Source organism: Dipteris shenzhenensis, chromosome 18, assembly GCF_047967505.1.
Source record: "Dipteris shenzhenensis isolate YYH24624 ecotype China chromosome 18, Dip_SZ_1.0, whole genome shotgun sequence".
NCBI classification, from domain to species: Eukaryota; Viridiplantae; Streptophyta; class Polypodiopsida; order Gleicheniales; family Dipteridaceae; genus Dipteris; species Dipteris shenzhenensis.
Genome location: NC_141613.1, coordinates 34572300 through 34586923, shown reverse-complemented (window position 1 = coordinate 34586923; position 14624 = coordinate 34572300). Strand labels below are relative to the sequence as shown.

The following is a 14624-nucleotide window of genomic DNA, read 5'->3' as shown; positions in this document are numbered from 1 at the left end:
AAATGTGGACTGCTTGCACAGCTTAGCGCTCAGAGATAGATGTATATCAAGGAATGCTTAGGAACGAGTGGTTACTGTTTGGGGACTTGGGTAAAGCAAACATATTTTGGAAGAAAGAAAGAAGGAAAGTTTGTTAAAAGTCTTGAAAGACGGAAGGTTCTATGAACATGATACAATAAATTAAAAAGGTGAGCCTATCAACACCCATGACGAATACAAAATGGCCGAAGTCGTAAAGACACCAATGCATGAAGAGAAATCTCTGAGCTCATGGAGACAATGGGAGCTGCTAGCAAATGATCATTTGGAAGCTGGCAGAGAGAAGAGGGGGATAGGCTGTCTGCAAAGTTTTTAAGAGTAATATTGGATATTGGAAGACAACAAAAATTCAGATCCAGAGTAATCTGCATGTGTGCAGCCATTTTCTAAATGTACGTGTCCCTATTGATGCCAATGTTGCACTCCGAGGAAGGAAGGACAACGACCAATCTATTGTTCTCAAATTGAAGAGGGAATGATCGTAGGCTTCTATGTCCAAACACTGGTTTTGATGGGCTAGTCATTGAGAAATGGGCCACGTGTCCAAGGATGCACTGCATATGGGGATCCTTAAGCCCCGAGGTCTAGTTGTGCGTGCCATCGGAGCTCTGTTAGAAATAACTATACAGAAGGTACCCGCAGCGGAAGACTGATAGATAGCCCAGGAATTCACATAGAATGTTTGACTGTGGAATTCAAAAATTTTCAACTATATACTCAAAATACATATGTGCAAGCCAGTAAATAGACAATGCTCCAACAGAAGATATAGAACCAACAAAATATATTTCTGTTACCAAAAGGTGTTGGTCCTACTACCTTGGTGGCACTTTTAGATCCCTAAGCCTACGTGCCCCTCCTAGAGCTTCTGTAGACTTTAGTTACCGTGCCTTGATCCCTGCACCTTGCTGCCCTGAATGTCAGCTTAGGTGTGCAGCCTCCTGTGAGCTCTTTGTCTGCATGTCCTTGCCACCTTCCTTGGTCTTGTGGAAGCCCTTCAGGCTGGCTGTGTGCTGCTGCAATCTGTGCTTCAACTGCTGCTCTAGTGGATGTGATATGAGCCCTGAAGGCTCACCTTTTATAGGGCTTGAGGACCCAGCAGCCCTTTACCAGCCCATATGCTGCCCAACCTGGTTGGTCAGCCAACCAGCCAGTCTGGGCCCTTGACAAGGGCAAGGGGACTGCCCATTGCAGCCCCTTTCCCTGCTGTACCTGGCCCATGCCTCTGTTTTCCTGGACGAGGGTCATTTTCTTGCCCTGATCTGCTTCAAGCAGTCTGCCACCTGTGCACCTTCTGTTTCGGGACCTGCTCCAGCCTTTAGACACTTGTGCTAGGCCCGTCTTTAGGCTTCCCTGCTCCATACTGTTGCTGCAGGCCTCCAAACAGCCGCGTGGCAGCTCCATACTGTCCTGGGCCTCCAAAGGAACCCTGCCTTGCCAAGTAAGATCTCCTTTGTGCTGCACACATGGCAGCCCATGTGCTTCCCCATGGGGCAGCTCCGTGTGCATTCTTTTTCTTACTTGTATGCTGCCCATACAGTAGCCAATGCGCTGCCCATGTGGCAGCCACCTAAGCCCACCTCCCCCATGCTCTCCTCATAGGGGGGCTTACAGATGGGGAGGTGACTTTTTCAAGACTCCCTCTCACTGACACATTTTGGCCCGATGCCATCTCGTCAATGAAGATGCTCTAGTAGTTCCCATGTCATAGCTCTCTGGAACATTGCAGTGTCGATGTTGATTCCTAGCTTTTCAACCAGTGGCTCCTCCTCTATCAGGTCCGGCCCCGTGGGACCAAACCACCCTGTTAAACAGGTCTATCGGGCAGTGCCAGATGGCACCACCTCCTTCAGTCACGTTCCCACCTTCGAACTCGAGCAATCTAGATACCAACATCCTCCAACTGCACCCTCACCACATTAGCTGTATTCTTTGACGACTCTAAATCTGAGCTGGCCCCGTTCTTCTTCTGATTTGCCTTCTTCTTTCTACAATCCTTTGCAAAATGACCTAGTGTATCACAATAGAAGCACTTTTTCTTCTGCTTCCTCTTCTTCTTGTTTTCTTCATCTGAACAGTCCCCTCCATCATCAGACTTGGTCTTTTGCTTGGGTACTGCTGAGAACATAAGGGTAGCTTTGCTTACTAAGTCATTTTTCACTTTTACTTTAGCTTTGTTCCATGCCTTTTCTAAATTGCTTTCTTCACCTTGTCTCTTTTCCTCTCGCCTCCCTCTCCTCTCTCTTTTTCTTATTGTTCTTTCATTCATTACAAAAAACTAATTTGTAAGTTTGGATATATTTTAGCCTACATAAATATATATTTATTTTTAGAGCCATTCCACCAAGTGGGTCGAGAATCTTACAAAGCGGAAGCCACACAATAAGCTTACCAGGGCTGACTCCATCTATCTTGTTGCCTCATCCAGCTGATGCTCAAGCTAACACCTAAGAGTGGGCAGCTCTGTCTTCCGTGCAACCTGTATTACTCAAGCTGAGATTTAGTCCACCTAAAGATCCTCCCTCAGCATAAAAAACAGCAGTTTGATTCTTTGCTATTTCTGTCCACCCTTTGGTGGCCATCTTGATTTTGTTTGCATTCTTCTGAGTTTGTTTGGCCAGCTTTCTTTTCCTTTTGCATTGCATTGGGGAACACCACTTCAATTTTCCTTGTTTATAATCTGAAATGTTGGTCTGCATAGTCATCTTGCTGGCTTCACTAACAACCATCCTCCTCAATGCTTGCCTTACATCTAGTAAGTTGCCCAAAACTATGTACATGTAGGCAAACCTAGTGTCACAAGGCTTTAACAACTCATGCTCACTCAAAGAGCGGAACATATGCAAAGCTCTTTGCTTCCTTGTAATGAATGTTACAATCATCTGTGCTATGTCAAGCATATGCTTCACCCAATCTAACTTGCCGATGTCCTCAAATAACAAGTCAAACGTGTTACGCTCTAGCCAAGGTAGCATGACCTCGGAAGAATCAGTTGACATTTCCCTTAAAGGATCTATGTTTGTAATATATCTGTTTGCGCTTCATGTAAATGATCGGGAGGGAATTAATGTCAAGGTCCTAGGTGAGGACTGATAGCACCAGACTAGGTGGATCTAAGGCTAGGGGCCTAATGCAAGAAATGTGCCTAGGGGCAAAGGAAATTAAAGTATCCCAAGAGAGGGGTGAAAAGATGCATTAGGAAGGCCCTATGATGATGACATGTGGCATCTAGATCCATCTAGGGAGATGGGGCTTGTTGGAGTTAGTGAGAGAAGTTGAGTACCTTCACGAAGGATTTGGCTGAATTTGATCTCTCTGTCAGCTCTCAAGCTCTAACAGGAATTGGCTGGGAGGATACTCGTGGTGCTACTCCCGTGATATGCAGTAGTAGAATAGGAAAGTTTGTGACATTTGGTATCAGAGCTTAGGCTAGGTAAGAGAGCGGTGATCTAACGGAATGTGAAGAGGGGTTCGTGAGTTGTGAAGAAACTACGAACGGTCTATTGTTGCTGAATTGAAGTGAAGTCGCGTATGAAGGAGGTGCAGGCGCGGGATACGTGACGTGCAAGAGCGGGATACGTGACAAAAAAACAGATAAGCTCCAGGCTTCTAAGCTGTTGCTGGAGCGGAGGGTCCCCGTAAGGCAGGTTGACGAAACAAGACAGATGAGGAGCGCAGGACGACTCTGCTACTCGTGACCTCCACGCGACAGACTCACTCGACGAAATACAGATAGTGAACGACAGACTAGCGGGGTAGACTGACGCACAGACAGCGTGTTCGTCTACGATCCACCTGTTTCATTAGTGAAACTTCATCGACAAAGATCTGGCTTATGGGAGGAGTCGTCAGCGCAGCAAACTCTGGTTGAGGAGCGCATCAATTGGTGGTACCAATTTGTTCACCAAACCAGAGCCAGTTGGTCCAGTTAGTGTAACCAGACAATTATCCATCCAATTACTGTGGAAAAAAAAAAAAGAGTTTTCTTTGGGCACCAGTTTCCACTTATCCGCTGTCAGTTGATTTCCTATCAGAAACACAGAGTTTTGCTGAAACCTAGAGACTTGCAAAGGCTTTGGCAGAAGAAGGCTTCGGGACATTTGCGATACGTGAAGACTCCAGGGGTATTATGGGTATTAAATCGGGTGGCAGGAGCAAGACCAGGGAGCACTTTACCCATTTTCCCCTTTGTTTTTGTCATTTCTGTTTTGTTAGAAACGGATTAGGCTTTTGTGGTTGTAGCAGACTTGGGATGGACAGTCTTTGAGACTATGCCTGTGTGCTTCAGTCAGAGTTAATTTGCAGGAATTTGCCTAGTATAGGGAAAAGCGGTATTTGGGTTATGCCTGTGTCAAATGCCTAGTCAGTGTGAATCTGGGATTGCAGGTATTCCCTAGTATAGGAAATTGTGTCAGAATTTTGTCAGTTTGTAAATACAGTGTTTTAGCGGTGTTAAAAAAAAAAAAAAAGGAAGCAAAACACTAATTGACTTGAATGGAAGCAGAAGAAGGAGCTTCCAGGAGGGACCCTGGTGAGTTAGGAGTCCGGCTGACCGAGCAGGTGTCGCGCCCAGTAGCTCACACTTTATCTGGCAGGATTGCATTACTTGAAAATGCCTTGCAGCAGTTGTTAGCGCAACAGTTACAGGCCAATGCAGGGTAGTTTGAACTTAGAAGAGTGATACACAGTATGTCTGCCAGACCTTCTCGAGATGAGAAAGGAAAGGCTTCAATGGAACCGGAGTCTAGTGTCCATACGGTCGAGCCTAGAAAGGCTGAAGTACCTAATATTGCCAATTATAGGCCGGAAAAGTATTCTGGTCGGATGAATGACCGTAGTTCTGATGTCATTGAGACCTGGTTACACAAATGGGACGAGGCGTTCGCCATTTGTGAAATCAGAAATGATATTAAGAAGATCCGCGAGGCCACCCACATGTTGAGTAAGGTAGCGGATCGGTGGTGGATTAAACAACAAAAAGATGGTATAGCATCCACTACCTGGGAGGGGTTTAAAAGAGAATTCAGGAAACACTTCTTACCTTCTGACGAAGCATCCCAAGCTTGGGATCAGTATAGAAACCTTCGTCAGAGAAATTTATCAGTGGCAGAATACACTGATAAGTTTCGAGAGAGTGTAATGAAGGTTGATGAACCCCTACCTTAATCAATCTAAGTGAAGGATTTCATATTTGGATTGAATGATCGGATTAAAATGGAAGTTCGGGCTAAGTATGCGAACACGTTGGATGATGCAATAGCCATAGCCCTGAACTATGAAGATGCCAAGGGCAGCAGGCCAAGTGGGTTTGCACAGGTCGGAACCTAGTATGGGTACCAGAAGAAATCTGGGTTTAAGAAGAAGTGGATTAGTAAAGGGAGTGGTTCTCAGCCTAGTGGTCAAGCCAAGCCGGCGAAACCAACTGAAACTCCTAAATCAAGTACCACCATTGAAGTGAAGAGGAAAGTAACACCAATGGCAGCCCGGGCTTGGTCTAAGTCTCCCTTAAACCCAGAGCAAAGAGAAAAAGCGAGGAGAGAAGGCTTGTGTTTTGGTTGCCTTCAGCCTCATCACTGGAAGGATTGTCCACGGAATAAGGATCGTCGGATGGCTGAGATGGTAGTCTCAGAATGCGACGTGGAGATGGAGGGAAGTCCCAGAGCGGAACAGATGCAGATTCAGCTAGCGAGATCTTCTCAGAGGTCAGTACCTTGTTTGTTATGTGTGTCTGTTTCTAAGCTAGTAACGAGTGCACCTGATAACATCCTATCTAAGCCTGCAGCAATGGGGTATACAGCCTTTAATGATACGGAGTTAATTAAGATGAAAGGACAAGTGGCCAATCATGATGTCATTGTGTTGTTTGACTCGGCGTCAACGCACAATGTGATTAACTCCAAGCTCGTGAAGAGGCTGAAGTTAAAGACTAGTCCATCTGACTATGCGTATACAGTCAGGATGGCAGATGGAAGTTCAATTGAAGTATGGGACCAAAGGGTTACTCAGTTGGAGCTTCGTATTCAGGACTATGCTGAGAAGCTTGATTTTGAAATAACTAAGCTTGCTCATGCAGATATAGCCCTGGGTATGGCGTGGCATTCTAGGAAGAATCCAACCATTGATTGAAAAAAGCACGTATATCAATTCAAGATGAATGATGTGCTTTATGTCTTACGAGGTGAAAAAGATGTACCTCAAGGACCGTTGGTTTCAGTGATGGAAATCCGAAAAGCTCAAGAAGAGTTTTTATTCCTTTGTACGGCATCGGTAGAGCCGGTTGATGATTCTTCGGCTAGTACTGATGTTGTTCAAAGTGGTGAGATGGCCAAGCTGGCTAATCTAATAGTAGAGGAGTTCTTTGAATGTTGTAGGGATGAGTTACCTTATGGGTTACCTCCAGAGCGGAATGTTCAGCATAAAATTGAACTGATCCCAGGGGCAGAACCCGTAAATAGACCTCCCTATAGAATGAGTTTTACTGAAGAAGCGGAGGTGCGAAGGCAACTGGAAGAATACCTCAAGTTGGGGTAGATTCAACCAAGTTTCTCACCTTTTGCTTCGCCAGTGATATCAAAGAAGAAAAAGGATGATACGTTTCGCCTCTGTATAGATTACAGAGCATTGAATAATATCACTGTTAAGCACAGGTATCTGATGGCTCAGATTGATGATTTGCTAGATGCATTACATGGAGCTGTGATTTTCAGCAAGATAGATCTTAAGTGTGGCTACCATCAGATCCGGATTAGAGCTGCGGATGTGCATAAAATCGCTTTCAGAAGCAGGTTTGGTCATTATGAGTTTTTGGTAATGCCCTCTGGACTTACGAATGCTCCAGCTACATTCGTCATGCTTATGAATGATTTACTACGTCTGTATATCGGAAAGTTTGTAGTACATTTTATTTACGATATTCTGGTATTCAATAAAAGTATTACTGAGCATCGTGAACACTTAAGAATAGTGTTCAGTACTTTGAGGAAAGCCAGTCTTTATGTAAATAAAAATAAAACTATACTGTGTATGGTTAGGCTTGAATATTTGGGATTCATAATTACTCCAGAGGGGGTAGAAATGGATTCAAAGAAAGTGGCTGCGATACTGACTTGGCCAATTCCTCAGAGTCTGACCACTTTGCGATCATTCTTGGGATTTGTCCAATTTTATAGAAGGCATATGAAAGGATATTCCGAAATAGTATCGCCATTGACTGATCTGACCTCAGATAAAGTACCTTTTATATGGGGACAGAATCAACAAGAAAGTTTTAACACCATAAAACAAGCTGTGGTCACAGGACCGTTGTTCCTGGAAACCGATGCAAGTGGCATTGCGGTAGGAGCAGTTCTCCTTCAAGAGGGAAGGTTAGTAGTCTTTGAAAGCAAGAAGCTTTCTCCCTCTCAAAGGAATTGGCCAACTCATGAATTAGAGTTGTATGCTGTTATCCATGCTTTGAAAACATGGAGGCATTATTTGTATGGTTCAGAGTTTTATGTGGATGTGGATCATGATACTCTGAAAAATTTTTGTAAACAGCCTGACTTGAGGGGCCGCCAAGCTAGGTGGGCAGAGCTCTTGCAGGAGTTAAATTTGATGATTCGGTACCGAAGAGGGAAGGATAATAAGGTTGCTGATGCGTTGTCTCGCATTATGCACGATATGAGTTTTACGGTATTAGAGAGTGCTCTAATGACCGAGATTAGAGAAACTCAAAAGGTGGACGAGTTTGTCCAGAGCTTATGGCCTAAAGCTCATGTGTTTAGACCCGGGAAAGAAAAGGATGACATGGCATCCAGAAAAGGCCAAACATATGCAAGATATACCATAAGGAATGGTATGCTGAAAAGAAATAGCAAGGTTGTAGTACCTAGTCAGAATGATCTCAGGTAGAGAGTCATTCGACAGTGCCATGATAGCCCATGTGCGGGACATCTGGGAGTGGAGAAGAGATATGATCTCGTGAAGCGAGATTTCTTTTGGCCAAAGATGAAAAAGCATATTCATGATATGTGACACGGTGTTTTTTGTGTCAGGTAAGCAAGGCCGAGCGGGTGAAGCCACCCGGACTTTTATAGCCCTTGGAAATCCTGTGTGTACATGTTTCCTCGACATCGATCACACATACATTTGATTTTTTGCTCCAACTACATTTCGCGATGGTGGATACAGAGGGATTCATCCTCATTGGAGCTACTTGTTGAAGATGAAGACATCCTACAAACAAACAACCCAAAAAATTTGCTCTTCTTCAAATCATTTTAAACTCTGTGGCACATCTATAGGCACGTCTAAAAGCACGTCTGTTTATTCTGTGGTGCGCATCTAAAAGAACGTCTGAATGCGTGTCTAAAACTGCATCTACTCTGTGTATTTAGATGCGCCTATAGACACGCTTTTAGACATGCCTATAGATGCAGCTTTTAAACCTGCTTTTAGCGTGCTCGCTTCACGTTTCTTCACATTACTTATACTTCGCGAGTACTTCGCGTGGCTTGCTTGCTTCCTTATTAGCAGATCCACAGTTTCGACGCTTATCAGAAGCTACCTGGGAATCTGTATACCAGTTGCGGAGAGTGTTTCCAGACTTTATCATCGAGGATGCTGATGTCTGAAGAGGGAAGGAGTGTTACGCTCTAGCCGAGGTAGCATGACCTCGGAAGAATCAGTCGACATTTCCCTTAAAGGATCTATGTTTGTAATATATCTGTTTGCGCTTCATGTAAATGATCGGGAGGGAATTAATGTCAAGGTCCTAGGTGAGGGCTGATAGCACCAGACTAGGTGGATCTAAGGCTAGGGTCTAATGCAAGAAATGTGCCTAGGGGCAAAGGAAATTAAAGTATCCCAAGAGAGGGGTGAAAAGATGCATTAGGAAGGCCCTATGATGATGACATGTGGCATCTAGATCCATCTAGGGAGATGGGGCTTGTTGGAGTTAGTGAGAGAAGGAGAATGTACCTTCACGTAGGATATGGCTGAATTTGATCTCTCTGTCAGCTCTCAAGCTCTACCATGAATTGGCTGGGAGGATACTCGTGGTGCTACTCCCGTGATATGCAGTAGTAGAATAGGAAAGTTTGTGAGAAAACGCCTAAGTAGTTGGCATCTTCATAGACGTGAGAAAATCATGTATTGAACTAAACGTCCCACGCAAGAGTAGTTCGCGTACAATTAAGTTCCCTGGCAGCTTACAATACAAGATCATGGAAGAGGATCTCCCTCACCATGCTTTCAGTTCTGAGTATAGTGTCTTGTATGTTAATGATCGATCAAACCATCTCTCAGGGATCTATATTAATGCTTGATCAAGCCATCTCTAACAGATCTCTAGCGCCATCTTTAGTTCAATAATGTTTATCTCCATCGAATTCAACGCTCTTGTCCCTAGATTGTTCACCGTCTTAGGAACTAGGTGTAAAGGATCGTATGGAGAGTGGGGTGCGAGTCGATACATGCAGAGCATCGAGTTGGGACTCATGGGGGCTGCAACTGCATACAAGCTTTTGCCATATGTGAATAGATGAGTGGAAGTGGAACTACATACAAGCTTTTGCGATATGTGAATACATGAATGAGGACTGCAACGAATTTGCAAAACTTAGAAGGATCATTTGACGAATAACAGAATTTCCTGATCAACATTCTTGCTTTGCTTCCACTTACATAACTTTGGTGTCATTCAAGTTGGTCTCATGCAAATAAAAGCATGATAGGCCTTCAAAGTGAAACACAAAAATTGCTGAAAGTCTCATAGGGACCTGTTTTCATCGCAAATGCGTACTTGGAAATTTCCAATGCCGCAATTCAAGAGAAATAGAGAAACACCTACAGAAATTGGCGTAGTGAATTGGTGGTTATGGTTGGTATGGCATGGAGGCTGGCTGCATCATACTTGGTTCTTTGTCCGTCCCATCCATTCGTTCCCGTGCAGTGATTCGGCCACCAAAAAGATTGCAGATACCTAGAAGAAATATTAGTAGTGTCGGTAAGGTAATTGGCTCCCATGGACTGTTATGTAATAGACCTGGATGTATCTTTCCATCCTAGTGCTGATCTATCTCGCCAAGCATCTCAGTTCTGGGAAACCAACCAGCACCCTTGCATTCTATCTCGAGGTTTCAAAGCGTATTCCTCAGCTCCGAACCAATGAGCTTGGAATCCATGTTCGCTTCTCATGTCAACTGTCCCGACTGAACACGTAGTGGACGTAAAAGAGAGACTGTATCCAATTAATAAGCAAGGAGATCCGCCAATTTTCTAGACCGCCCTTAGAAGTCGCTTATGATCACCTAAGCCGTGCATCCTACAATTCTGAAACAATTTCCAGTACGAGAATCGTCACCTGACTTTGAAACGATCTCCGTCTCCATTCACTTGTAGTGATCTTTCAAAGAGCTGCTAAGCAAGCTGATGTCTTCGCAAAGCGCTAAGTAGTTGTAGAGCAGTGAGATTGCAATCCAGCTCCCTTGCTTAGCTAAAGGGCTAAAGGGCTCTCTGTGAAGAGGCGCAGTGATGATTGATCAAAAGTCCAACGTCGCTCAACCCGTGATGATTTCGGGAGTGGAGAGATGAATTGGGAAAACTCTTGTGACGATCGTAGCAGTGTACAAAGTTCCAACCCGTGATGATTTCCGGAGTGGAGAGATGAATTGGGAAAACTCTTGTGACAATACCAACAGTGTTGAGCTTGAGATAACATTAGATAGAAACTCTTGCGACGATCCTAGTATGTTGAGCTTGAGATGACGTTAGATAGAAAGGATGTAAACTACTTGGTGCTTTCTATCAATTCAGACAACGGATTTTGCAGAGGCGTTTGAATGAGATGATTGCGAGTTGCCAAACACATATACTTGAACTTAAGAGTTTGCAATTAAGCTGGAATTAAGACTTATACAGCTTAAACACAAAGTGACTTCATTGGGAAATGCAATATGATTGAGGGGCCAAGACGGCCCCCCCCCCTTATCTAGGCTCACTTTATTCTTGAAAATGAAGATACAAGACCAAGGTGCAATGCACCTTCCAAACCGATGAACTCAGTGAAAACCTAGGATCTAGATACAAGACTCAAGAGCATATGTGCAAGGTAGATAACAAAAAGGAGGACTTCAAGCTCAGGTTTCAACTCTTGGCTTGCCCAATCCACAAGGAAGAAGCCTGCAACAATCACCACTTACATCCAACATTAGAGACAAGCACTAGTTTCTAGAAAGATAGTAGAAACAACATGAAATAGTGCTGTAAATGAGATAAACTTGACAATACAGGCTCCCTTCGTGACTTGACCCTTTTGTAGGTGAAGTCCTTGATGCTTCTGAAGCTACCTTGGGTGAGGAGAGTGTGGAAATGGGGCTGGAATGAGAACAGCTTAGAAAAACAGCCTGTAGGCTAGAGAGAGAAAGATTTTATGGAGTGATAGCTGTAGAGAGAGAGTGCCAATGCTGATCCCAAGAGAGGGGATGTAAGAGAGGAGCTGCTGCTGTTCCAGAGGTGCACAGAAAGGCAGATTTCTGCAAGGGAAATGGGCTGGAACAGTAGAGAGAGAAATTCTGCAGTAGAGAGAGAAAGACTGCAGTAGGAGAGAGAAAGGGGCTGTGGCTACTCCAGGCTAGGAAAAGGAGAGAGGATGCTGCTGCTGTTCCAGAAGAGCTGAGAGGTGGTAGATTTCTGGAGAGGAGGGGCTGGAACTGTAGAGAGAGAATGTGCTGTTGTAGAGAGAGAAAGTGCTTGAGAGAATGGCCTGGGGAGAAGCTGGCTGCACCCAAGGAGCTGGAGAGGTTCTGCTGCATCATCCAAAAGGAGGGAGAAGAAAAGTGACGAATTTTTCATGTGAGGAATGAAGGGGAGAGGCCTTCTTTTATAGGCTCAGCCCCCCCCCCCAAGACCTAGAGTGGAAGGTGGACACTTGTCCCAGATTTTTGGTGGGCTGCAGTCCCAAAGAGGACAGCCCACAACCTGCCCCAAATCCCAAACACTTGGCCTGCATGCCCTGCCACTTGCCATGCATGCTGCCACATGTGTGGGACAGGTGGACTGACCTGCCAGCTCAGATTCCATGTGGCAGTCTGCCACGTGTCACTCCCAAAAACCCTTAAATTTCAAAGTTAGAATTCAATTCTGATCGCACCCACGGGTTCCTAACAGCGTAGACTATCTATTGACGTACTCTAAGGTCATAATTGAGCCATACTGAGCTCATTTGTTTGTCGTCTTATCTTGTATCTCCATTACTCTTGGCATGCTGCCAGGCCCACACCCAAAGCTCAGGGAACATTCTCTTGAATGGTTCCTAGGTCGGTATGCAATCTGTGCATTTGATTGGTCCCATGTTTGGGTACTCAGGTGGGGTGTGGTTTCCAGATGTCCCTCTCAAAGAGAGGCCATCACTCTTGTGGGTCACTAATGCCCATAACCCCAAGCAAGGGGGTCCACCCTCAAATATGACCTTTACGGACTTGCTGCTACAGACTAAGAGATAGAGCGTGTAGGGACTTAGAGACAGCCATATCAAGTTGTAGGAGGTCAGGAGGGCCATCACAGACAAGTGGTTTGCAGATGGAGAAGGTCCGCACTTTTGGGTCCGTATCTTCACTAGACACGAGATTTTACTTTTGGTGGTGGGTACCTCATGATACTCTTTCCTCATATTTCGAGTCCTAGAAAATGGCAGACTCCTTACACAGGAGGACAATAGAGACCAGTCCCATACGAAGGATGTTGTAGGCTGCTCTGTGTAGAGTGTCCAGATAGCAACTCAGTGTCAGAGGAGGTGGTACATAGATCTAGATCCCATTACCGCATGGCACCAAATTGGAGTTCTTGGATATGAGAGCGGAAGCCTTTGCAGAGTTAGGAGTTGGACCCAAGCCAGTGGTGTTGGAGAGATCCTAGTGTTTTGGATGTGCCAAAGATCTCCTTTTTTGTCTATTCAGTCAAACTAAGATGCAAAGGATTGATAGAGCACCTACGCAGCAACGGCTCCTTGGGAGAGGCATGCTTTTTCTTAGAGATTTCTAGCAGCATTTTGGTACAGGCTATGGGACAGTTTTAGGCCCAAAAAGATCTGTCTTTTTCTTTGGTTGATAGCTCATAGAGATTTGGTAGTGTGGGCACATGGCCACATACATGTGGCTTATTTGAGGTGTGACTTTGGAGAGGGGTCACTGAGGCATTGTATTTGGGATTGCCTACATGCAAAGGAGTTTTGGAGGGAACCCTTGAGGTTGAAGTGATGGTGTTAAGCGTCCAGGTGTGGGGGAAAGCAGTGTAATCTGCTTCATTAAAAGGCTCTGCTAAGATCAAATCCATAGTACTTATTCCACATGTAATGTATTTTGTACATAGTCACTCATGATCTTTCTTATCACCGTTATGAAGCTTCAAAGCTATGTTTCTAACACCGCCGGCTTGCAAGAGGTAGGGCGGGGTAATTGTGAGAGGTTGGGTGATGGCTTGTTAGGAATGTTGTACAGTGTTTGTGCATAGGAGTGCCATAGTGTGGTGTTAATGAGAAGAGAGGGGACCGTTGCTCGAGAAACTACACCTGAGAGTTGTTACTAAATAGAATGTTATTAACTCCTCGTTTTGGTGAACGAAGGCTTGCTTCTCCCAGCGGACCAAGCAGTGGTACCATGTCGTCTCTGGCTCACTTGAAAGGTGATGCTTAGGGAATCTGAGTTGACGATGTAGATCCTTATAATCATTATCGTATAGACTATTGCAGGGTACTGAGCCAAGATGTGGCAAGCGAGTGGAGTGCGTGGTGTGTGTGTGAAGGGGTGTAGGGTTGCCTTATGGAGAGAACCGGTGATTAAAGTGACTCGATCTTCTAGGAGCAGGATGCCCTCTAGGTCTGTGAGTAAGGTGGAAAGGTATCCAAAGTACTTAGGGGAGAGGCTATAATCAAAGTGGATGTCGTGATATATAGTGTGTATGGGTCGTGTCATGGTGTGCTCGTGAGGTGAGTGGTGGATAAAGAAGATTTAGGTGTGCTCAACTCTTGGAAGTCGTTGGCAAGATAGACAAGTTAGTGATATATGAGGCGAAGGTAGGGGTCCCATGAGGTAGTCAACTATACTAGAGCCCCCTCCATGTGGAAAACAAGTGGATCCACCTGAGGAGGGCCACCATCAATCCAAACCATTATAAATGACAAGATCATGTACCTTGCCCATGCCCAAGAAAGCATACTCGTAAGATGTGACTGCAGAGACCATGGACACAGTGTGTACCAGTTTTCGTTGTTTGAGGTTCCTGGGACATGATGCGTCCACTAGGGGCGTGGTTTGTTCCATAGCTCATCATATTACACTTGACACTCATTGTAGACTAGCATGGGAAATCAAAGCCGAAGAAATCTCATTTGCAGTTTGAGGTGGCATTTTGCTTCGAGGATCTAGGCTCTCAGGTGCTATCACCTAGGTGAATCGAGCAGGTGCACCATTGGAGTGTCCATGGTAGCATCTTCATCGGCTTGCGTCTTCAGATAATTTTGCTCACCAAATTTTGCTCACCATGAGCTACAGAGAGGGTGTGGGGCTTCTTTGTGGGTGTGCCTGCTCGAAGAGAGGTGTGTAGATAAG

General features: G+C 44.9%; 1 protein-coding gene across 4 annotated transcripts in view; it reads left to right on the top strand.

Moving 5' to 3' along the window:
• The window catches only part of LOC147891152 (AIG2-like protein D), a 49619-nt gene that overhangs the window by 943 nt on the left and 34052 nt on the right, over window positions 1–14624 (top strand). The gene's annotated exons all lie outside the window — the stretch shown is intronic.